Consider the following 25,696-nt stretch of genomic DNA (forward strand, 5'->3'; position numbering starts at 1 on the left):
ATTCCATGGACACACCATTACATTTCTGATGCTTTTAAGTGTGCTGGTATAATTTTTCTCAGTTTACAGTAGTACAACAGCTGACATTCTGTGGCTCTCAGGAACTCCAGAGATGGTCCCATCATACTATCGCTGACCCCACAACAGCATTTAGGCGTCTTCAAAGGGTACATGGCACCATAATGTCTACATTACATGTCTGTAGAAAAGCAGAATTTAAATTTCCAGCAAGATCCACTCATCACTATAAATTAATAAGCTATAAAAGTGTGGAGGATATTTCACCCTGTTGACTAACAATATTTAAATATTTATCCTGGATACGTTTAGTCCAAGGCAGCCATTCTCAACCAGGGTTCCTTAAAACTCAAAAATTCAACCAGAAGTTGATAATGGTGTCTTGAGTTGTGGCTTGTCGCATAGGATCCAGTGAGTACTATTTAGCAAAGGTAGCTACAAAGCCCCAATGATCTTCCTAGTCTTGAACATCTTCCTAGTCTTGAATCAAATAAAAAAAGAGAAAACTAGACAAGTTGGATTAAGAAATGGTTTACACATTTATTGTCATACAGCCCCAGCAGAAAAATGTGGTACATTTTTAAACATGACAATAACTTTTTCAATAAAGTAAAGAACACAGCCAAAAAATTGAATAGTCATGGTATTTAAATTACCGTAGAAAAAATAAAACGTAAAAAAAAAACTATATATATATATATATATATATATATATATATATTGAAAGTATATTATTGAAAGTAATTTACCATGTAATGATATAGCAGCTTGCACTCCAAGTTGTGAAGCTAGTAAAATGTGCAGCTTTAATACAAATCAGCCCAGTATTTATATTTTTATGAACTGATATTGAGTGTCATCTATCAACTGTAAGGACCAGGCTGTATTTTCATTTAGGACAACATAGCAAAACATCACAAAAAAAAATATTTGTTCTTTTACTGTATTACAGACTATTAGCATGCTTCTTTCCAGCATATGAATCATGGATAAACTTTAATTCCAAACAGTGAATCTCCTTTTTAGTGTTGTACTGCTTCTTTTCCCTTTTTATTTCCTCAGAATAAGTCAGAAGATGTGTAAATCTGCAATAATGAATGTCTCTTGTGTTTGCAAGTACATACTATCACCTTCAAGGGAATTCTTTCACAACTTGATTGTCATAAGTGATGCTTAAATAAGATGTGTTGTTGACAAAGAAAGGCAAATGTAAAGTTGTTCTAATTCTCAGGTTTTCTTTGCTTATATATGTCCTGGCTTTTCTCATATAATATCTAATTAATGCAATATTTATTGTAATGTTAGCAACAAAAGCAATGATTTTAAATGAATGCAATGAAGATTTAAGTATTGTATTCTGTAATTTAAATGGGAAGTAAAGTCTGGGAAAAATGCTTTACTCCCTTTTAAAACCTTGATTTAGTAAAGACTATCCATCCGTTTTGGCTGCTACATTTCTCTAACTATGAAGGAAAAAACAGCTCTAAAATCTTATTAAGGAAATTGGCCGCTATCTAGACTTGGGGTCAGTGAATGTGACAAAGGACAGTCCAAAGATTGCATGGAATTGCTTTAGTAGCATTTCATTCAAACACTGAAGCTGGTAAGAGATATTACTTACATATTCCATGTAGGAAATCTATATTTAATACCTGCAAGGGCTGTGTTTGAACTTTATCTGCATACAGAACACATTTTTTCTCTTGTCTACAATATCTGCTTGAGTGGGTATTTTAAATTTCTAGTTGCAAATATGAGTATATTTAATGGGTAATCAATAATGTCCATTTGTAAATATGTGAAAAAAAGCAAAAGTAAATAAATAAGATGCATTATTGATTTGAATCTGCACTCTAGGCACCTGTATCTCTGTATTCATTAGTACATCACAGAATGTGTTTTGCTAAATACACGCAAAGTAAATAATAAAAAATTGTCCATGTACAACCCTCTCATGTTTCCTATACAATGGAGCTTAGAGTAGGAAAAGAAGGAGCAACACAAGAAGCCAGACAGTTCATGTGCTGACACTTGAACATGCTGAAAGAAGCAAAAGCAGGGTAAGGAAGAGATAAGCTCATTGCAGTGCTCATTCTCTTTCACTGTCCAGTCACAAGCTGGAGGCTGACCCATGATGGGCTAAGCAATGAGGAATCAGGTTGATTGATGCCGGCATTCAGTTAACCTGGAAGGGTGGGTTCATCCTATGGTTGAAATTAGGTTTTACCGGAAGTGGTGTTAGACTGAAGATAAGAATTATTGAAAATTATCTGTTTTTTGCTTTCAATTTCAATAAGCTTAATATTGTTTATATTAATTTTATTTTTTATTATTTAATTCTGTTTTAAAGTAATGTAAATAGAGTGAGACCTTGGCTTGCAAGAGAATCAGAGTAAGAAAGCATTTACAAAGCATTTACAGGTGGTAAGCAACTTACCCAAAGCCATTAAAACCTCACATTCTGAGTAGTGCGTAACCTTATATGCAGTTCTTTATCAAGGCAATTCAGCTCTGCAGCATCACTGGAATAAAAAATAAATTATTACATCTATGGTTGGTAAGGGTAAAATACCATCCATCAAACTATGGAGAAAAAAAAGACTTGTTATAGTTACCATGTATGAATTACTCAAGTGTACATTGTTGTATTTTTTCTTCAAGTGTACTGTTGTATTTTCCAATCTGATGGCACGAGAATTATTTTAGGAATTATTATAGTGTGGTGTTATCTTAAACTTGGAGCACTTTTATCAAATCAATTAAAAGGAGATTGATTAGAAAGCTGTGCAATGACCACAGATAAAAGTAAATTGGTAAACAACATTATCCTTGACACATGATTTATTTATTAAAAAACATTTGCCTTGAATTCTGTTAAAGATCTCGTAGTTCATGCATATGACTGACATGTCCCAAGTAGCGTTTCTTTTACACATTGTTTAGTGTCTGTTAAAGGATCCACACAAATGCTCTTATCGCCGTGAAAAACCTTGCTGTTAAAGGCATTTCAGAATCTGCTTAGCCAGGGACTTGTACATGCTTGGGAATATACTATATGACATGACATCAATTACACTTAGTGATGATGTCAAGAGTTGTCAAATGTCTCTAGGCAAACAGTGTGATAGAGTAAGATGAAGCCAATGTGTAAATTCTGTGCAGAGGTCCACTCATAAAACCATTTTCACAAGTTGGTGAGGTAAGTAAACATATTAGGATTCTAACACTATAGATCTGCTATTTCACACATCTAATGTGGTATAAGCTAAAAGCCTGGATGATCTCATTAGATGTCATTGCTGTTTTAGTGTTATTTAATGTAACATTAGAAAAAAAATCCAAGGAAAGAGACATACAAACTAAAGAAAAACTACACGGATAAAAATACTACTTACCGTTATGATTATCATAATGATTACACAGGTCAACAAAAAAATAGTTTTGATAATCATCAGAAACCACTGCAAACTTTTCTAAAACAGTTTGTCGAGCAGATTTCAGATCTGTTTTCAGTTTTTCTCTAACATGTACAGTTACTGAGTTAAAAATACTATTATAGTTAACATTGTACATGCATGTATTTTGTAGAAAAACGTAAGCACCATTGAAGAGAATGTTAATACATCTTCAGTGTGAAGTAAAATAAGGAAAACTGTGGTATAGATCTACTGAACAGTGTCAGTCAGGTACCATTGTTTCTTCAGAAATGCTTAGAGTATGATTTTCTTGTGTACTCTTTGTCTGGATTGTCGTGGTACAGCATCCAGCAGTAGTCAGCCATCATAATTTCATTCCAGAAACCTTGGTAACAGTGATCCATTAACTGAATGTCCTGGTGAAAACGTTCTCCTTGTTCGTCACTCTCCATACCAAAATTTTCCGGGAAGAATTCTAGATGTGAGTGCAAGAAATGTATTTTTAATGACATGCGACAACCCAGATTCTGGTATGAATCAAGCAGATTCCGAATTCCTTCCTTGTATGCAGGAGACTTATGGTTGCCCAGGAAATTTTCACACAGCCACTTGAATGCATCCCAAGCTTCTAGCTCAGCTGCTGAGAGAGATTGCTTGAAAACATCATCCTGCAAAACAGACTTTTATTTATGTGGCCCTATAAATATCCCTTCCTTCATTTTTGCAGTGCTCATGTTTGGAAACTTCTCAACAAGGTACTGAAAACCCATGGAGTTTGATTTACCCATGGCCTTCACAAGGTTCTTCATCAAGCCTAACTTGATATGGAGAGGTGGCAGAAATATTTTATGTGGCTCAACCAGAGGCAGAAACTTGACACTGCTTGTTCCGGGCTTATAGGTATCTCTTGGTAGCCAATCACGCTTGGCATTTTGGTCTCCCATAGATCGGTTGTCCCACAGGCATAGGAAACAACAATATTTTGTGAATCCACCTTGCATTCCCATCAGCAAGCCAATCGCCTTTAGATCCCCACAGATGTTCCACTGCTGTGTTTTATACTGCATTGCTTCAAGTAGTAACTTCATGTTGTCATAGGACTCCTTTAGGTTAACAGAATGGGCAATCAGTAAACTTGGTTTGGAATTACCATTATGCAGTAAGACTGTTTTCAAGCTTCTTTTAGAGGAATCAATGACGATTGGAACATGCTCTTGTGACAAACTGTTAAAGAGTGCATTTATATCATGACAGTAGCAAAGTCAGCTATCACCAGTTGTCAAGTTATGATTTTGTTTTCTGTAGTTGTAGTTTTGGAGTTACAGTTACACGTTTTGCAAGCAAGTGTTTCTGTCTAAGCCTTGAAGCAAGAAGTTCTGCTTTGACTTTGGAGAGATTTAGATCATGAACGAGATCATTCAGCTCTGCTTGTGTAAAGGTCTCTGGTTCTGAATCTACATCGGCCAGGTAGTCAGGATCAGATGATTCAGGGTTGTAACTGGCCAGTCCAGGCCTAATTGCAGAATCGAGTCCGAGATATGCAATTTTTGCTTAGTTTTACCTGAGAATCCACTTTTGTTGACGCAGCAAAAATAGCAGTTGATTAGATGGTCTCGCGGTTCTCTCCACACCATTGAGATTGCAAACGGCATTGCTGCTTTACGCAGATTTAGCCAGTCACTCAGTCCCTTGGAACAACTGGTACAGATGACAAGTGGAGCCCAAGATTTATCCTGGTCACCAAGTGGACAGCCAAAATATAATTTGTACATCTTTTTAAGTTCTGTGGTAATTTGGCGACATGTGGCTTTCGTCGTCAATGAACCACACATGTAACAAACTGTCTGGATCATTAAGGTAATTTCTAGGCATGATAACAAATTAAATCAATTGCAGTTAGTGCGGTCTCTAACCTCAAAAAAAAGAAAACTTTTGTTAAATGTTGTAATATGTTAAGGCTATTTTTAACGAACTTACACGAACTTACACATTATATAGTTAGCTGCATCATGAAAACTAGATGTGCTAGAGAAAAACTGAATACAGATTTGAAATCCGCATCAAAAATACTACAGAGCCCACATAACATTATATCTGATAGAAATGACATGTTGACCTGTGTTATCAAGCTAGCTCCTGGTGAGGGGGCCCTTACTGAGGAGGGGAGACATGCAGTGGTGGGAAGAAGAAAGGGTTTAAAAGACAGAAGAAGACAGGTTTTGGGAGTTTTAAAAGATGGCTTTTGAGTGCTCTTTAAATGAGCAGAAAGTTGTAGCAAGCCAAATAGGATGTGGAAGACCATTCCAGAGAGTCGGGTCAGCTCTAGAAAAGTCTTGAAGTCGGGCAAACGACGAGGGTATAAGTGAGAAAGCCTATGGGAAGTCATTATAGGAACAAAGAGAGCGGCAAGGGGTGTATTTTTTTACCAAGTCAGAAATGTAAGTGGTACAATAACTGTGTAGGGATTTGAAGGCAAAGTACAGGAGCTTGAATTTGATTATAAGGTGAAATGGAAGACAATAAAGAGAACTACAAAGAGATACAGTGGAAGAGGAGCAGAGGGAAGGATTGATGAGTCCGGCTGCAGCATTCATAATAGATTGTAGAGGAGAAAGTCGGGTTAGTGGAATACCAGAGAGGAGGATGTTACAGCAGTCCAGACGACAGTTGATAAGAACATGTACAAGGAGTTTGGGGGGGTCTCTGGGGACAGGTAGGGGTGGATTTTGGAGATGTTGCGCTGGTGAGAGTGGCAGGACCAGGAAATGTTTTAAATGTATGGGGTCAAGGAGAGGACAGAGTTGGTGACCAATCTATGTTGTAATTTCAGTCAAGAGAATGCAGGTCACCATTTAATTTGATATCCTGCTATCATGCCTAGTTTGCTATCCAGAACTTGAAGAGACCTGTAGCAGCTTTTTTTCTGAAACAAAAGGGTTTTATTAAAACTTTTTCTTTTCTAAATGGTACACCAAATATGGAAAAGAAGATGTAGATATGAAGTTTTTCACTTTTTATATATGCCTTTTGATTATGTGTTCCCTTATACAGTATAAGAACTAATAGGAAGCTTAGTATAAAAATGTAGAAAGGAGAAACACAGTTTATATGAAAGACTTGGCAGACATGTAACAGATAAACAGTAAAATGAAATCATAAAATCATAGTACACTTCCATCACACACAATATTATGACATATATGTTTCCTCTGCTATTTGTCCTAACTGCTGTTAGCTATTAAGTTTCCAATAAAGAAAGTTACCATCTGCTTCCTCATCCAAACCGCAGTCTTCACCATCACACCTCACTATGGTCTTGCAGCAGATTCCCTGTACTACATAGAGCTATTCAGTATAATATTTCTCCATGTCCCTTCTATAGTTCACCTTTTGGTCAATCATGAAATCCAAGATGACGATGGCAAGTATAATAGGTTTCATGCTCTTTTCACAAAGAAAAATAGATTACCTTATCCAGAGTAGTCATAGACAGTAAAGATTTGCATTTTCCTACATTTAATTTGCTTTGAGATTATTATCAACATTTGCATTTATTTTTTTGTTCAAGTTTTTTGATAGTGACCCTAAAAAATATTGTTTTTAAAATGATTTGTGGGTGCTTTGCTACTGATGGTTGCGCAATGTGCTCCCGTTTACATAAAAAGTTGGGTAAAATGTGGAATGGAAATGTGGCTTAGTGAAATGAAATAAAGTGAGATGTTGGCCTTCTCAGTGATTCATTTTACTACTGTCCAGCATTATTCCATGTACCAGACAATATTTCCAAAATGGTGACCTCTCATTTCTTGACTACTTTAAGTAGTACAGTTTGATCACCAACTGACCCCACCTTGTGGCTTGAAAATCAGCACACCACATTGCTGTCATTGCTGTCACCACATTGCTCTCTTTTCTTGTAAGCATGATCGAAATGTTGACTTACAGTACTGTGTAAAGCAATACGTTTCTGAGTATGTCCGTGAGTGTTGCCCCTACCCAGGGCTGAGATACTATGTTCCACTAAGCATGAATATATTTTTCTGTAAAGCTTGGCCACTTGTGTTATGTGGACATTATGGTAAAAAAAAAAAAAAATACCACTGGAGGCCACATCTGGTCAGCTTTTTACACGGAGCTACTATAGACCACTAAGCAAGAGAATGGAGTCATGTTTACTGAACAATAAAGAACATTACAGATCACTTGCTGAATTCAGCTATAGATAAGCAGTGGTAGACACAAGAAGGGAATAAACTGAAGCTTGTTACTGCCTACTCCAAGCCTGAAGCCCTAGGCAATGGTCCATATGGATAATACAACATTTCTCCCTCTTCAAATCTGAGTTCTACAATAAATGGGAGGCAAATCTACTAAAATCCAATTCACTTTTGAATAAATTTAAACCACATAATGACCCTGATTTATTAAAGTTCTCCAAGGCTGGAGAGAATACACTTTCAACAGTGAAGCTGGATGATACAGCAAACCTGGAATGGATCTGGTCCGGGATTGAAAACATCTGCTAACAAATAGCTTGACTTTTAGGAAATCCATTACAGGTTTGCTGGAAAACCCAGCTTCACTGATGGAAGTGTATTCTCTCCAGCCTTGGAGATTTTTAATAAATCAGGGCCAATGTGTTTTTAAGATAGAACTTGAATGTACCTAGATCCTAAAAGATCCTTGAAGTTCGGCATCAAGTAGTCTCTAAAAAATACTTTAGACCTATTTTACCCATTACAGAGTAAGGTCCTAAAGCTAAGGGAAATCTTTTGAATTTTTACCTTCCTGGTTCATTCTTTCCTATCTCATCAAAAAGTATTGATATAAAAAAACCTTAACAGTTTGTGACCTCACCCCATTCCTGGCAGAAACATTGAACTTTTTTTTTTATTTCACTGTCAAAGCAGTCACCTCTGTTCCACATGTCTGGAGAGGTATAAAGGTATAACAGGTATTAAAACCTGTTTAAAATGCTATATTAAGACAGTGCTCTATACTGTCAATGTTACCCCTCAATGAAATGTATTTCCTAAAGGCTATGGAAAGTCTTTACAAAATAAGATGTCCCAATGGACAGAGGAGATGTTTGACGTTCCTATTTTAATGTTGTCTACTATCTGGTCTCCCTTACTACTCACTACCCAGGATATCTCCCTCATTTTTGTATTTGTATTTTATATCTTGTATTTTGTATGCTGACCCCATAATGATGGACAGCCAAACCATTTGTGTCTGATAAATTCTTTGGTGAAAAGAATAAAAATAATTGCAAAAAAAAATCAATTCCTTTCTTTCCCCAGCTATAAAACAGAAAAGAGAGACTGACTTGTTGTGCCAAAACATCTTATATCTATTCAAATTAAAAAAGTTAAACTTTCTGACCGGAGCAACTTTGGGTCTGGAGGGCACAACATACCCCTGGTTTTAGAAGTGTTTAAAATAAGGTAGTGAGACAACCTAAATAGAAAGCCAAGTTGAGATAAAAAAAAAAAAAAAACTAAAAAGGACGCTGCCTGGAACGGCACTTTCTTAAGTCCTGAATGAATCATAGCGGGCCTACCTTCTGTCTTAGCAGGTCTTGCCAAATTAACACTGACATTTCTGTGTTTTCCAGGAGTATTGAGAACTCAATTAGTAGGCATAGTCTGTGAGAAAATCGATCTTCCTATGCAGAAAGCCCAGAAAGGTTAAGGTACTTTATAAAAAGGAAATCTATGGGATGGAGCAGCTTTAAACAGGTGTTTTGTTAAACAAGGGACTAACATCTCCGGTTTTTAAACTAGGCAAAAACAACATCCTGATTTCTGTGTGAAAATGTTCAATTAGAAACTCTCTTGTGAAACACATCCTTGTATCATCTGATAAGAAATGTCAAGGTGAGCCCCTATTTTGTTGTCTCACTGATAATGATACACAATCTTTTTTCACTCCCGTTTTTTTTTTATTTCTCTTTATTTCTACTACCCGTTCTCCTTAGGGTGTGCAAGTCTTCTCAGGTGTTTAGAATGATCCCAATTCTGAAGTATTTACTCATGTGGCTGCTGTATTTTAAAGTTTGCTCTGGGGAAATTAAAATAAACATCCGCGGATGTGCCAGTGGGCTGCTTGCCAATATGTGTGATTTCTTGCTGGACGTGCATGTAAATATCAGAGATAACCAGAGAGATGTAGCAACAACTGCAGTACCGGATACCTTGGGAACCTGAGGACATGCAGTGCTGAACAAGAAACATGAATACAAGATTTCTGGAGATCATGACAAATTTAACAATGCCCTAGTCTTTCTCTAAAAACTGTTTAAGCGCTTTGTCTTGAAGGTTCTCTGGAGTATGTGTAGCATGGTGGGAGATATGGGACCATTGCTTTGAAGATACCTGTTTTACTAAAGGCTATATTGAGGATATTCAAAGCAATAATGTGGCAGCTATACATCCACGGACTCCTGGGAAGAGAAAAAAGCTCTATACAGAAGCTAGATTTTCCCTGAGACATCATTCATAGTCATCTTGGGTGAAAGTCTAGCTTTTGCACAGAAGTCCTACAAAGTTATTTATTGATTTGCTGGGCTGGGTTAATATACGACTGGTAACAATCTTTTAAAAAAAAATGTAAATGCTCGCTACCCCTCTCAGGTTCACTTATTAGTATCTGGCATAACTGTAGAAACAAGTTTTAGATCTGAACCAATAAAACATTGTTGCAAAATAAGAACCAGTACTAATATACTAATTTTATTATTTATCCATAATTTTCCCCATTATCATTAAAACATTCCCATTCATAGGACCAATTATTCAACATAAATATAAATGCCACTATTTATGTGAACTAAGAATAATTTTGAATGTGAGTGATGTGATAATTCACTTTCCAAAGAATATGCAATCATGTGCAAAGAAATGCAAAAAACTTGATTATTGGTTGCACATGATTGAATCAGAGCTTCACCGTATTCATTAAAATAAGGAATTATCACTTCAGAGTGAACAGACTGAACTCCTTAGTAAATAGAGGCTGTACAATTGATTCAGAGCATTCCCATATGAGCACCATGTCTATAATCTGCATAAACGTGCAAGACTCCATTAGTTAAACTGTAAATTTACCTGCAAAAATTAGTGTTTTTGTTGTTGTCCTAATTCTATATCTCAGCTAAAACTAAAGCTGCGTACACACGTCAGATTTTTTTCGCCCAATAATCGGCATCGGCCAGATATCGGCGTCGTCCATCGGCCGAACGACCGTCCTGGCGGATCCACGGACGATGAACGACGACCGATCCTAATGCAAGGGAAGGGGGAGAGCGCGCAGCAGGGTGCCGCTCCGTTGTTCTCCCCCTCCCCTCTCCATAGAGCAGAACGGTGCTGTATGTACAGCACCGTTCATGCATCGTGTAGTCCTTTGTCGTTGGAAAGTATTGTGAAAGATCCTTTCCAACGACAAAAATTGCACGTGTGTACGCAGCTTAAGATTGTTACCAGCATATATTTTAATCGTTATCCATTATGACAATCATGCTGGAGATACTATTTGCATAAAGGGTTCCTGCATAATACTTGAATCCTGCATGGGGCATTTTTTGTGAACTTAACTCAGATGACCAGAATCCCTTAAAAAAGTAGTTAAAATAACTAATTTCATGCCTTGCAAATTAGACTGAATACCTAAATATAATATACAGTTGACAATCAAAAATCCGGCAACCTCAGGACCCAAGGAGTGCCGGATTTTCGAAAATTCCGGAATTTCTAAAGTTATATTTTTCTCCACACACAGGCAGCCTTCCTCTCTCAGCACCTCGGACATCTGGCACAGTTCCAGGGAGCAGGCAGCAGGGACGTCTCAGCGTGTATTTAGTGTAGCAAATAAGACCTAACCGCTGTTTCTGCAGAACAGCGCTATCAAAACATCAGTGGCTAAACAGTGTACTGCAGTCTCTGCATTGAAAATGCGATCTGAAATTCATGCAGGGAAACTAAAGGAAACGGATTATCGATGGTTGGATTTTCGATTGTCAACTGTAATTTAAATAGAACCCAAGAGTACAAAATCAAGATTTCACCCAGACTTGATTTGTGCAATATCCAGTAGCTACCTTTATAGGGTAATAATAGAAGTGTAGCACTAAAGCAGGAGAGATGAATGCAGGTGGCAGAGTATTCCTAGTATGGTAGGTGAACAAGTGGCAGTAACTGACACAACACGTCTCAACACGGTTCACTGCAAGGCTTTAGCAGTGAGCATGGCTAACTCTCTGTAGGTGTTAAAAAAGAGAAATTACAGAAAAAGAAAACAATGGAGTGCTAGAAGAAAGCAAAGAAAGAGGTTTTGAGGCTCAAGAGTTTTTAAGTCAAGCTATGAATGCATTATTATATATTTACTTCATATATAACAAGGTCATAAAAATACACGATTCATAAACCTAGAACATGTAGTACATTGTCTTGCCTGGTTATGTTGTACAGAAAACACAGAAGTAAGAATAATATTGCAAGTTAACATAACATGTTCTGTTAGTTACACCTATTTCTGTTCTGAGTCACAGAAATGGGATGTTTTACTAGATAAATTGTTGCTAGCATGAACAGTAGACAGCAAAGAAAAATGAGAAAAGGTAATAATATAATAAGACCGTATTTTCTGTATACAAGTCCCCGACGCGTTTCGCCCAGATTAGGCTTCCTCATGGGGATGTGACATTATACAATTTGTGGTAGATGGTATATTGATCGATTCTGGGTGATTTATTTAGGACAGTCGTTCTTAAAGTAGTGTTGATACACCAGTAGGATTCTTTTAAACTAACAAGATTGTTGAGTACCAATTGATGAGAGGTTAGGGTGAATAAGGATATTCCTCCTATGGTCTTGTGCTTATAGAAGGTTGCAGGTTGTATAATGAATGTATTGAAGTTGAAGACCCGCAAGTTGTGATTGTTGCATAGTCAAATGCTAGCAAACTGCATAGACCCCTTATCTTGGGGAGAACAGGGAACATCCCCATCCCCATCACTCCCTCATTCCCCCCTTTCTCCCTCTCCCTCCCGGTATTACCGGATATCTGTAGTTAAAAAAGAGAAAACAATGTGCCACTGTTATAGGATGCTGCCCTCCAGTCTGGAACACAGCTGGGGCATATATCTTAGGAGGATTTCTGTCCTATTATTCTAAATACATAAAATTCTTAGGATGTATTCTATTCAACATACAAAAAACTAAGTGTTTATGATAAATTATCAAGCCACCAGTCAATCAAATAAACAACAAATACCCATTTCCAATGAATACAGTCTTGCCTAGACAGCCTGTTCTTTTCACTAGCAAGGCTCATTAGAAATCTGGTACCTACAACTTAATGAAATCGTGGAGTACAGTGTACTCATGATGGAGACTGAGTGGCCCACAAAGGTAAGATGTAGCCTTAGTGTTGATGTTGATAACCCTTGTAAAGCAATGTTAGAATGTATAGAAGAGAGAGTTTAGGGTGCAGGTTATCACCTGTTCTAAAAGAGAAGCCAAAGACCAACAAAGACACAATTTTGTGACATGTACAGAGCTGAAACTGAAGTCATATACAGTATAACCTTGCAGTCTTCTGGAAGCACTGTAGAGCCCGGCTGTCAAAGACAATGCACAACCAGTTACAAATTTAGTGGCCATCCAATGGCTTTAGTGGATTGCAATGGTGGATTGCACTCAACCGCTTCAGTTTTATACAGATGTAAAATTCTCCTTCATGACAATTTCTTAGGATTTGTACTTTAATTCCATGATTGTTGCACATTTTTACTTTAATTTCTTTAAAAGAACAGAGGTTTCAATTACTTGGTGTACCAAATCCATGGGTTATGATGTGGAATGTCTGTGTCTCCTGTGGAATGTTTTTGTCTATAATGCTTATGTTTATAAGCCAAGAAATTTATGCTTTATTTCCTCTAACGAGGCAAAGAAAGGAGAGGCAGTTGGTTAAATGTATCAATCTGTTAAAATTAATAACATATCTTAACATATTCCAAAGTTTTTTGACAGTTTTGTACAAGGTGCTCCCTGGAATTCTTATCTCCAGCACCATTCATTTGTAGACTAGCAGTTATTCATGAACTACCTGTTTTCAAAATACACAACTTGTCAATACTATGATTCTCAGCGAAAAAGGTTGTTCATTTTCATTCATTTAAATGTATTCATAACTTTAAGGAAAAAAACAAATGTCATAAAAATCAAATAAAAAATTATAATACAAATTGATGTTCACATCACTAAAACTCATTTTCTGTGTTTGTACTGCTGTACATTTCATGGCTGTCCTGCACAGCAGGGGGCAACTCACATTTGCTTCAATCTCCTTTAGCACAGCACATATCCATATTGAATCAGCCCTCTGAATTTATTAACCTACATACAAATGGTGAACATTCCCGGCCTTAAAAAAAAGACATGAATATTTTGGAAAATATCTAAAAAGGCTAATTTTCTAAAGCACTCTTCTAAAAAGATAAATTTATCCACACCAAAGCAAAACCGTACTGTATACATGAAAGAAAAATCAAGATCTGTCTCCCATTTGTTTTACGCAAATCAGTCTTGAATATTAAAAGAGCTACTGAACTAAATTGGCTAATTTATTAATGGTTAAGCGACATCCTTTTGCAATATCATACTGGAGGCTAAGTTTAACATCTGTTTCATAGCTATATAATTTGCTAATAGAAAAGGTTATGTCTAGATAGATAATAGTGTCTTTTAAGCATTAAAATTAAATAAAGCTTCTGGCTGTTTGTTGAAATTCAGAGCTAAATTTATTTTAAAACATTTTTTTTTTCTATGCAAAGCAGTTGTTTTTCCCTTATCCTCCTCAGCAGGGAATGTAATAAGCTCAGAATACCATTAGTTAGGACCTAACAAAATTAAAATTCAGCAAAATCTCCATTTCAAAAAATGTTAACTCCTTGCTTGTTTTTTTGGAAATTTATGTTTTCAAGTTGCAGACTTATGTGACATCTAACATACTTGTGCAGTTCTAGGCCTCAGCCATACAAACAGGACATGTGAATAAATCTCCACAATGTTGGGCAGCATGGTGGCTCAGATGTTAGCAATCTGTTTTCTTTGGGTACTCTCCAGTTTCCTCCCACATTCTGAAAACATGCAGTTGGGTTAATCGGCTTCTTTCCAAAATTGACCTTAGACTGTATTAAAAGACATATGACTATGGCAGGGAGATTAGATTGTGAGTTCCTTTGAGGGACAGCTAGTGACATGACTATGGACTATGCACAATAAATCAGCGCTATATAAATACTGTGTAATAATAATACAAATCACAAAGTAAAATAGGCTACCTACCCCATTAACACATTATTGTTACCCTGTTAGTTTATTGGCAAAATTGTGGTCTTCGAAAAAAATTCCTAAGCTCACACTGACCACAATGCCTACACCGCTTGTGCAGAACACTGTTCCCAGGATGAGGCCTATTCAGTTATTTTTGGACTGTGAACCATCAATGGTTACCATAAGCCACAACATACTGTCATTACAGAAAAGGAAACCACCTTGACTATTTAAAGTCTTGACTGGGAAGTTGTAGAAGGTGTAAATGTACTTACCTTTACCTTTAACTTACCGTGCCTTTAATACACCGATAGTGCATTCCCATTCTGAGACCTCCAATAAAAGGTTGGGAAAATTCAGGTTTGGATCAAAGAATCCCAAAAGTGTAACTGTCTGAGATAGGGATTCCTCTCACTTTGTAGAGATTTATTCACACATCCAGTTGTGTTTGGTACAGGAATTAAAGGAAATTTTGTCGGAAAAAGACAGCAAAATATAAACTGATGGGGGATTTTAACCATTCACTACTCTATCTATTCATACACCTTAATCAGAATAAGAACTCATTGTTCTTCTACTGTATGGATAACAAAAAATTCAAAAATACTTTGCCTTCAGCTTATTTGTTGAATTTTTTTTTTTGCTATTGCTTTTAGCATCAGCCATTTTGTATCTTTCTATAAATTCAAAATAATTCCATACAATAATTTGTTTAAAACTACAATATGTGCAATTCTAGTTAAGTGAGTGAAATACGTAACATTTTATTGGCTGAAAACAGAACTGGGGTTTCTTGGGCTAAGTCTATTGTTTCCCCAGTCTTCACCTAAGCTTTTTCTTGATGGGCTGTGCATCCATTGGCATTTAGAAAGTGTTAAAATAAGTTTATAAACATCCAAAAACATGTTCCAAACGCCCTAAATGTTCAAAAATGCTCCAAACAACACCATTACAATGGATGTGTGTTTTGGGGCATTTTGGGGCAATTGGGAGGTGTTTCCCCTTATTCTAGATCTTTTCTGCCACATATCTTTATTAAAGTGTCTTTCTAAATGCTCAAAAATTCCTACAAAAGCTGTAGGAGCATTTATAGGCATTTAAAATAAATTCAGTGTAGACTTAGCCTTATTAGTAACGAAAGAGAAGGCCTTTGCTTTGATTATAACCTTGTGTTCATGTGCAGCAAGCATATGTTAGGGTAATATATCTAGTCACGGGTGAGGAAATTATGGAATGTGGTAATTCAGGATTGTATTAACGTATTTTCATAGTTGAGATAAATCAATTGCGCAGGTTTAAATTAATTAGAAAAAACTCTTCTTAAAGCATTTCTGAATGCTGAATTGTCTACCTGCCTCATGGATCAGGTCACCAGGCATATTGTTCGAGTTGATACATTGAACACTAGGTCATATGACAAAGTGACTTCAACGTGTACCACAGGAGGACATATTATATTTCTCCAAGGGAATGCTAGATAAATCATATTACATATCTGTGATCTCAGCACTCTAAGGATCAAACTATTTTCAGTAATTCTTCAATGACCTTCACAACTTGGAATTTTAATCTTATGTATGCCATTAAGTTCAACATCCACATTCTAGACTTTAAAATTATGTACTATCTGCTATCCTAATAGATTAAAATATTTTATTCTTACAATTTCCCATATAGGCTCTCTCATGACAGAGGTCTAGGGTAAAGTTATACTGCCGGAATATTCTTCTACGATGTCTTCCTAATTCACAGGTAGGGAACTTCAACAGGAGTTTTTTAACACCATAATGTATCAGACCAAAGTAGAAGTGTATAACATAGAGGCAAACCATACTGATAATATACTTTTGATTACATTGCAAAATTGTATTACTTTTATTAATTTTGTTACAGAACTATGGCCTCCTAATAAAACACTTACATGTAAGTGAATCTGCATTTACAGATTTATTTGCATTTACCTATTCTGCCAGTGATATCAACCTAATGTAGTTTCCTGTGATGCTGTGGTAACAATGTTGCTTTGCTCTTGAATTCTGAGCAGAGTTGCCACTCTCATATAGGTTGTGTCTGCTTATCCTATAGTGGGATGAAAAATTATTTTAGGGGGCATAGCTATCAGCAATGTCATCATTGTCTGTAGCTTGTTCATTAGCTCTTACTTTCTAGATTAGAAGCAATGTCTCTGTTGCTAAAATCTTCCCACTGCAAGCTGCAGGGTCTGAGAAGGGTGGGCATGTGCATCATGAATAAAAGGGAATTTTGATTTGTTAAAAAAAAGGTAAGGACATTTTTTTTTATGAGGCTTGTGCATGAATTACTAGTTGGATTTAAAGCCCACCTTCTGTCCACTGGGTAGACATAAAAAGTCATCCCTGTTGTTTGCAGGCCATTTCTCTGTAAATACACACCCTAAGTAGCTGGTCCAATCTAGATTTTTTTTCTTAATGCACTATTATATGTGCAAGTACAGTTATACCTTAAAAAGAGTTTCTGGACCTTTTTTAACACGGGGAACCCTTGAAGTAACTATGTCCACAGCTCACAATAGATTAGTGTGGTGGTCAATAGGAAGAATGTCCCCTACATTTCGGACCAGTGGGAAGAATTTCATCCTTACAGATAGCCAAAAAGATCATTGGTGTCAGTGGTATCTGACCTGAGAGGTACAAATTGCTTGTTGCTCAAAGAAAACCCCTAGCAACCCCTGAAGGAACCCTGGTCGAGAAACACTGTCTCAAAGCTTTAGCCAGTACTTTTGTTAGGGTCAGCTGAAAATGGTACTTTGAGGGCTTCAGCAAAGACCATTAATACTTGTTAATGTCTTTGAAAATGCTTGTTGAGACCAGTGCTCTCCAGACTAGCATTTACAAGCTTAAAATAAAGGATACTACTGCATATACATTGACATATGGGCCTAAGCTTGTACTTTGGTGCATTTGGTTGCTTTTAAAAAATTTACTGCAACTAAATTCTTTCAAATGGATCAAAGGTCAATGACTCCTGCATAATATGCACAGGTCATTTACATGCCTACAGGGGCAAAAGCTTATAGGGTCCAACATGAAAAAAGGAAGTGTAGACTTTGTCTAGGCTGAATGTGTTACTTGTGTTGTGTCTCTGTGTGTTACTCTGTGTCTCTGTGACTGTATGCATGGCTTGTCATTTTACAATAAAGGGTCAGTGAACCTTTATTTGGCCGCTGCTAGAGTTGTGAGTCACAGAAATATAATCAAGCAAGACACACTGTAGCTAAATCATGTGCTGCAAAGAACACGTGCAAAAACTTAAATTATTCAAAAATACCACTTTTTCATTTTAATATAATTTACTTAAAAAACTGTCACATGAGAATGAGTCTTAGAAAAAAAAACTTTAAAGATAAAACATTTGTATTTATCTGCCAGTAAATTGGTTGCTACATTACTCATTACCGAAGACCAAAAATAAAAATGTTGGCATGCATTGTACATTACTGCTCATTGAAAAAGGGAGACGAGTAGCTTCTATTATTAGCGTAATATACTTGGCAAAAGCAACGCAAAGGAGGTGATGAGGGCACAAACAGCACGAACCAAAACTCAGTCCAAAAAATGAAAATTACAGTGCAAGATCTGCATGAAGAAAACAATCCTCAGCAGTGCCTGCTTGTCACAAAGCGACAATTAGCTTTTAATATCTTACACAATTGTCTTTATAATTAGGAAGCTTAATAAGACAGTTTTGCAAATAAACAAACTAAATCTGTGACTAAAATCAAAACAAGGCAAGTGGGTGGAAAGGGAGCTTTCTTTAGGCTTACAGAGGCTGTTGTGCTATAAATGTGAGCAAAAAAATAGCACTCTACAGTTTGGATAATAACAATAGTGCTGAATAAGAGTACAAAGATAATGTGATTTAAAGAGACACTGTCACTTTGACCATTCAGGGGTAACACCCCCCCCCCCCAACTCGGAGACTACTTACTCTATACTCACACCCTGTATTTGTAGGTAAAGGAAAAACATGGGATTACTCCTATGATACAGGCCCGATCAGTGTCAAACACAGTACACCATCTGGTACTTGCAGTAGAGATACAGGAAGTAAAGATAGAAAATAGCTGAAGAGGTCATAAAATGGTCAGGGTAGAGTTTACACTTTGCTCTAATTTTTGTGTCCTAAAAGCAGATGGGACTACATTGTGGCGTGCTCCATAGAAACCCAAGGGGCACACACCATGTGAGACAATAAAACCCCCAAATTGGTTTGGGGTTGGCTAGAATTCTTATATAATTAATTTTTAGGTTTGTAAATTCCTATGATTAAGATATAGAACAGCACACCCCATCTTTGTTTGCATCAGGGACAGGTAGGGGGTTGGGGTGAAGTTGTGGGCAGGTGGGTTGAGATTGTGGACACGTGGGGGAAGAGCAAGGATCATGGTTGTCCTTATTAGCTGCAGAGTTTGCAGTCATAGGAAAGGTTTGTGTTCTCTCTGATAACAGTTTGTTCAGCCAATCATGCAGGTCTGCTTATAAAATTGGTTGAACAAAATAAGAGAGAACACAGATCCCTTTTGTCACAGAGAAAATTGCAGCTGACCGGGAAAGCCGTGCCCTGGTTTGGCACAGCCATGTCACGGTACTGGTCAGCAGCCCAGTAGTTGGGAAGCCCTGTTATAGAAAGTAGGTGAGGTGCTCCCATAACAGGCACTGTAAATATTAATTTCCAATAAAACTTTGGTGCAACATAGTATACAACCTCAAAGCACCTTAAAATATTCCCAAAATAATCTACTCGTCCTTTTTTTGAAAGAAATATGGTTATTAACTAATATTATTATTCAAATATTATTAAACAGTATTTATATAGCGCCAACATATCACGCATGGCTGTACATTAAATAGGGGTTGGAAATGACAGACAGACGCAGACAGTGACACAGAAGGAGGAGAGGACCCTGCTTAGAAGAGCTAAAAAGTTTCTAGGCCTTTGGCATGCTTATCCAATGGTTGACTACTTGATAATTAGTGTCCTGGAATAAGAATTCAGAGACTTTACTGGCTGCATAATTTTGACTCATACAAGAGACCTTTCTAATGAAAAATACCTGAAAATTTAAGGTCATCAGTTCACTCCACTCCCTTTTGTCAGGTGTTCTTGAACCCTTACCAGCATCTCGGCTGTGTACTCTTAGTATTAGCTCATATGTAACTTGTGTGTGTTTTTAATACATAAAAAAGTAAATTCAATAACAACTGTACACCTTTTGGTTAAGATGACATCAAAAGAATCCTTCTGACTACTAAAAGCGACTTCTTAACCTTACCACCCAATAGAAGTATTGGAACCAAATGAAGGTGGTATGAGACTGGATCAAGTAAGTGAATAATCTTAAAACATTGTATTATTCTTTAGCTGTTCTTTTTATTTATAGTACCACCAAGCTATTGACATTATGCCAGTACAATAGGACTTATGATGAATTTAAAACTTTGAGGAAATGGTAATGGGGACATATTGGGTAATCCATTTGGGGTCTTTAATGGTAAAGGAACCCCTAGTTCAAGAAAATCATCCACTAATCATACACAGTTGGTCTGTGTGCATAATATTTATTGTTATAAAAGTGAGAGCCAGACAATATCACTGGCCAAAAACTGGCCTAGAACAAATCGCTGTTGTTTGTGAGATCAGTTGGACATCATTTTAGTTTTAAGCATACCTACTATATAATTTGTATATACTGGTGAAGCAACAAAATTAACTATAATAAAAATTACAAGAAGAATTTATATTTTACTCAATGACTTCACTTCAGCAAACCTAATTTTTTAACAATCAAGTATCAGCTGTGCAGTCTATATTAAGCTAAGCTAAACCTGCCAGCAGCTATTTTGAAACAATGATCTATAAATATTGTGAATCATTTTAAAGCACTTACATAATTTGAAAAAATGCTATTAATATTATCAGGCAAATACAAGAATATCTGAGAAAATTGTGTTTGATATTTCAGTGCCTTAATATAATGCTAATTTAATTTTATGGTTAAAGATATTTAAGATTTATATCAATTGAGATCAATATTTTCCAACATAAATGCCTTAAACTCTTTCATGGATGAGTAATAGAGCAATGTGACAAGGTAATTTAATAATTTTATGTTTGCTGGATCTTCCCTGCATGCTGTTCTTGGCAATATTTTTGATGACACATGATCTATTTTTGTCTTTTTTCAGTTAGTGATGTCATTTGCTCCAGTTCCCATAACAAGTGTGATAAGAAGAACAAAGTTTTCCTTTTTTTCTAACGAGGTAGTCTAAGTTATTAAACAAGGGAAGCAAGTTAACAACAAGAAAGAATGAAGAATAAAAGGCATCAGTGGTCTATTTACAAATTTATATATATATAAATTTTATATATATGTAAGGAATTTAGGATTATGTGTGACATTTCAATAAGGGCTGCGTTGCACAGTACTATTACACAGGAAGAAAGAGCAGAGTGATGGCCTTATCAGTGTACGGCTGCATATCATTTTAGGCTGGCTGGGTCAGGATGGTGATTTAGTATCCATGTATAGGACGAGTAAGAATTGCTTGCCAATTACCATGTTATCCATTGCATGGCACCATTACATTTTAAAGCTCACCTCCAGGCAAATATATAATATGTTTATAGAGCCCCTGATTCTTTTCTAGGCATTTTCTAGAGACAAAACATTCAGGGATGTTTTAAAGCAAGAACTTTCTTGGGAATTGGAGACCATTTGCACATGTTCAGTCATAACAGGGGGTAAAGGCATTCTTCAAGATGTTCAAAAATTATGTGCAAGAAAATGGAAACGTTTATAAATATAGCCTGAAAGGCACCATGATTTGACTTGGAGCTTTAAGAACAAGTTTAGATTACTGCTGACAGGAAACTTGCAGTTAAACTTAAAGTGTATATGAGGATGAATACATTTATACAGATGGCTTAAGAAGATTGATTTTCAAAACATTCAGGGACCTTGGAAACTTTTCCTGTGGATCAGAAGCAATTTGCACCTATCCCAAAATCCCAAAAGTGGGAAAGGAATATCCGGTACCACATCCCTTTAACAATTATTACAACTGCATTTTTGGGTTTTAGGGATTTTTTAGGTACCACAATTTTATGCAGTTAAAATGTCTAATAATTTAATATTGTACATATGAATTTACAACATTACAAAAACATTCCAGCACTTAACAATACTTTGTGCGACACTTTCCTCAGTGAATTCCTTAGCGTGTTTAACATCTTAGCTTTATAAGAAAGCTCAACATTTGTATATGCCTGTTCCAACATCTGGTAGACTGTAGGTCCTATCCCAAAACTCTTAAGAGGGTAAAAATATCCTTTGTGATTTACAAGAATGATGTGCAAGAAAAAGTATTTAAATTATAATGCTAATGGCACAAAAGGTCAACTTGCTGTACAAAGCTTTAAAGGGTCAGTCTCACTTTTGCAGTGTCTTGCCTCTTTTGGGGAAACTCTTGGTCAGACCAGGATCATGGTGAGCGTGAGTAGGACACACTCTCACTGTAGCATTTGAAATACTGAGAAGGTACTGAGAGGAACGCTCAAAAAACCCAAGAAATTTGGGTTGCTCTATTGGAGAATATAAGACATTGGAAGGCAAGGTTTAACCTTGACTACCATCTCTACCCGTTTTTAAAATATTTGGGCACAATGACCAATTTTAAAAGATGCAAACAAAGACCTAGTTATTATCCTGTTTGTATAATGTTTTTGTGATTTTATTAGATACAGGTAAACATTTAGAATATAGTAAGAGATCTGATTAAATGAAGGTTTATTGCAATGTATGCTATAAAAAGCTCACTCTATTCAGGCATGTCTGTAGACTGAAAAAAAACTAAGCTGGTTAGAAATGTCAAATTTACATTGAACACAAAGATGAAAATCAGCATGGTTATTCAGGATAAAAGGCTAAACCTGAGTTATTTCCACATTGAAAAGTAAAAATTTTTTTCTACTAACATCAAAACAAAGGTTTTTGATACCGAAAATATAGCAAGTTTCACATTTACAGAGTTGAAGTTTTATATAAAAGATATTGACAAGAATGTACAAAATCAAAGACAGTTTTATACAGCATTTTTCCTTACAGATAATAAAATCTCTTCGACAACATTAACTTGCCTCAGAACTGTGAAATGTGAACAAATCTGCCATAATTGGGGGCAGAATAGGGCGACTATCTACCAAAAAAGAGCTAGATTCATTAGCAAACCCTATTAAAAAATTGCATAAAAATGCATGAAAATTGTATAGATAATGGAATGTTTGTTACAACAAAGATAAAAGCCATCTTTGCTCGGTTGCTCAGTGACTACAAAATATATTTTGCAACCACGCCTCCAGCCATAACCTTTTCTCCAATCAGCTAAATAACCCTTTTCCCAAAGAAATGTTCAATCCTTCAATTATAATCAAAATTACACAAAGAGAAGTATTCATTTACAGAAACAGGTATTAAATCTTGGTGAGAGTTGCCTATTTATTATATGCATTATCATACATATTAAATTATACCCAGGCCAATAACAAGTAACAGCATCTCAAGTGCAATTGGGAAGAAATATTCCCATTATCAACCACAGGAATACTCCTGTTCACATACCTGTGATTGTTTGTTGTAGCCACATGCAACTGTGTCTAAATTACAGACTGGCATCACATACCATAAAAAACTCTCTCCCAATTCCTTGTTGCTTATATGGTTACCCTACCTGCCTTTATCCCAAATGAATGTCATCTGTATAAAAAACATGATATCCCCCTACTGCATGTGCTATATGCAGCTATTATGTATGCTTAGGTTATGCGAAGGAAACTTGTTCAAGTGAGATAAAAATCATTTTGTTGCAATTATTCATAGCAAGCAGAGTCTTCCTGGTTTGTTTACTTAGCAATTAGAAGCTTATCTTATGCTCTCCTACATCAAAGCATCCCAGTCAGATTACTTATTTCAGGTAGAATTTATATAAAGGATTATCCTCCTAGAAATAATACTTTTGTGGAAAAATCTATTGGAGAAGAGAGGACATTTTCACCTAATTCAACTTTAAGACAAATGATAAATAATGAAATACCAAAGGTATGGTGGGATTACAGACTCTCACCTATGCACTCTAGGGGGTGAATAAAAATTATTATCTTTACTTGTATGTGTAAATAACCTGTATTGGTTATGACTATACATCATTTGCTTTTCTTTAAAATCTGGGAACATATCACAGGAAATGTTGGATTGTATAATATTTAGAAAAAGAGACAGTTTTGTAAAGGTACATTGTTGTAGTTATTAAGTTTTATATTGTATTCTTTTGGGGTATGTTAAGTGGCAGTTATTTATATCCCTAGGTTTAGAAAGTTGTTTTGCAGTTATGTTGATAAAGTATTATTATTTTAACAACTGCCATGTTTGCTCATAGCAGTTAGACACAAACAATCCAAAAGTGCACCTGACTCATAATACCTCTATCACCCATATCAAATTGTATAAAATAACAGTGTTCTACCATACATCAGATAATCAGCTATATTCTTGCAACATGAAAGTAAAATGAATGCCATAGGAAACACTGGTGGTTTTTCCTTTATTGGTTTTCAATAGTAAGCAAGTATACAGAATTCATGCAAGTATTTTTACTTTTTTATATGTTGTTTTTGCCAGTTTTGTGGCTCAAATGCAGAAAAATACATTTAGTTTGCAATATTGTCTACAAATGGCATTCATGTAAAAACTTTTGAACTTGTTTTTATAGGTGTGATTAACAAAAGGCAAGTGTGTCACAGCTTTCATGAAATTTATTTGGAAAATATAAAATCAGTGTTCTGTAACAAAATGGATTAGTGAAGATCAAATTGAAACGCACATAACACAAGGAATAGAAGTTTAAAATGATTTCATAAATTACAGAAATCGTAGTCTTTAACACTCTTTAACACATTTTGTATGACTATTGTCCTAAAATTAATTAACAAGCTTTATTACATTGGACGTGACAATTATTATGCAGCAGACCACAGAAATGAAATGGCAGTTTGTGCATACTCACTGTTTTCCTCCCCCCTTTCCAAAGTGTCATCCAGATGTTGCTGATACCAACTGGGTGGTCCTACATCCAATCAGGCATACAGAGATCTGACTGCAAGACAAAGCAACACATGTAAACAAATATAATTAGGTAATTAGGTGAATTGAATCAGGCTGTGATCATTTTACTTTAGAAAGAAATAGGCAACACTTGTGCAAGCAGATAAAAACTGAATTTAAACAAGTAGCCTTAAGCATTGGCCAAAACATTTTAACTCTACATTTATTCATATATGGAATAAATAGGTAATCATAGTTGGTATCTCTTATCAATTTGTCATATTCACTCCATTTAAGTGAACTTTAGTACTGTAAATAGCTACTACAATTACAATTGAAACAAGGTATTCGTTTCACTAATAAATTTTAAATTCGACTAATCATTTGACTAACTCTCATGATCTATTAAACCAAGCTCATGTGAGCAGACCTCTTAAAAAATCCTTCCCTGAACAATATGTGTCTTTAAATATTAGGTACAAGGTTTGGTATTTCTATTAGCAAAACGATCGTCTGCCATGTTGTCCGTGTGACCTTCAGTACAAACAAGCACAGAGATGAAATCCTAGAAATGTACATAGATAAAAGTAAAAATTGGATTTTCTCCTCTCCAAAATATCTGATTTAGCTCAAAACTGGATAAAGCAGATAGAAGAACATTATTTTTAATATGAATGTGCAATGTCAGCCACTTATTGCCACTGTAGGAATTATTTACATAGATGGAGACACAAGTATGCAGTATGGTCTTCCAAAACCAATTCGGATTTCAGTCCAAGGTAGAATATGCA

At 35.9% G+C, this 25,696-nt stretch overlaps 1 long non-coding RNA gene across 13 annotated transcripts in view; it reads right to left on the bottom strand.

Moving 5' to 3' along the window:
* LOC140330974 (uncharacterized) overlaps nt 1-25,696 on the bottom strand; it is a 240,975-nt gene that overhangs the window by 104,899 nt on the left and 110,380 nt on the right. For 12 of the 13 annotated variants that reach the window (XR_011920836.1, XR_011920838.1, XR_011920827.1 and 9 more), the window contains exons 3-4: nt 24,868-24,957; nt 2,456-2,540 (exon numbers count right to left, since the gene is read on the bottom strand). This is a non-coding gene — a long non-coding RNA (uncharacterized lncRNA). The remainder of the gene's footprint in view (nt 1-2,455; nt 2,541-24,867; nt 24,958-25,696) is intronic. The other variant, XR_011920837.1, reaches the window with a different exon arrangement.

The sequence above is a fragment of the Pyxicephalus adspersus genome, chromosome 5 (assembly GCF_032062135.1).
Source record: "Pyxicephalus adspersus chromosome 5, UCB_Pads_2.0, whole genome shotgun sequence".
Lineage (NCBI taxonomy): Eukaryota > Metazoa > Chordata > Amphibia > Anura > Pyxicephalidae > Pyxicephalus > Pyxicephalus adspersus.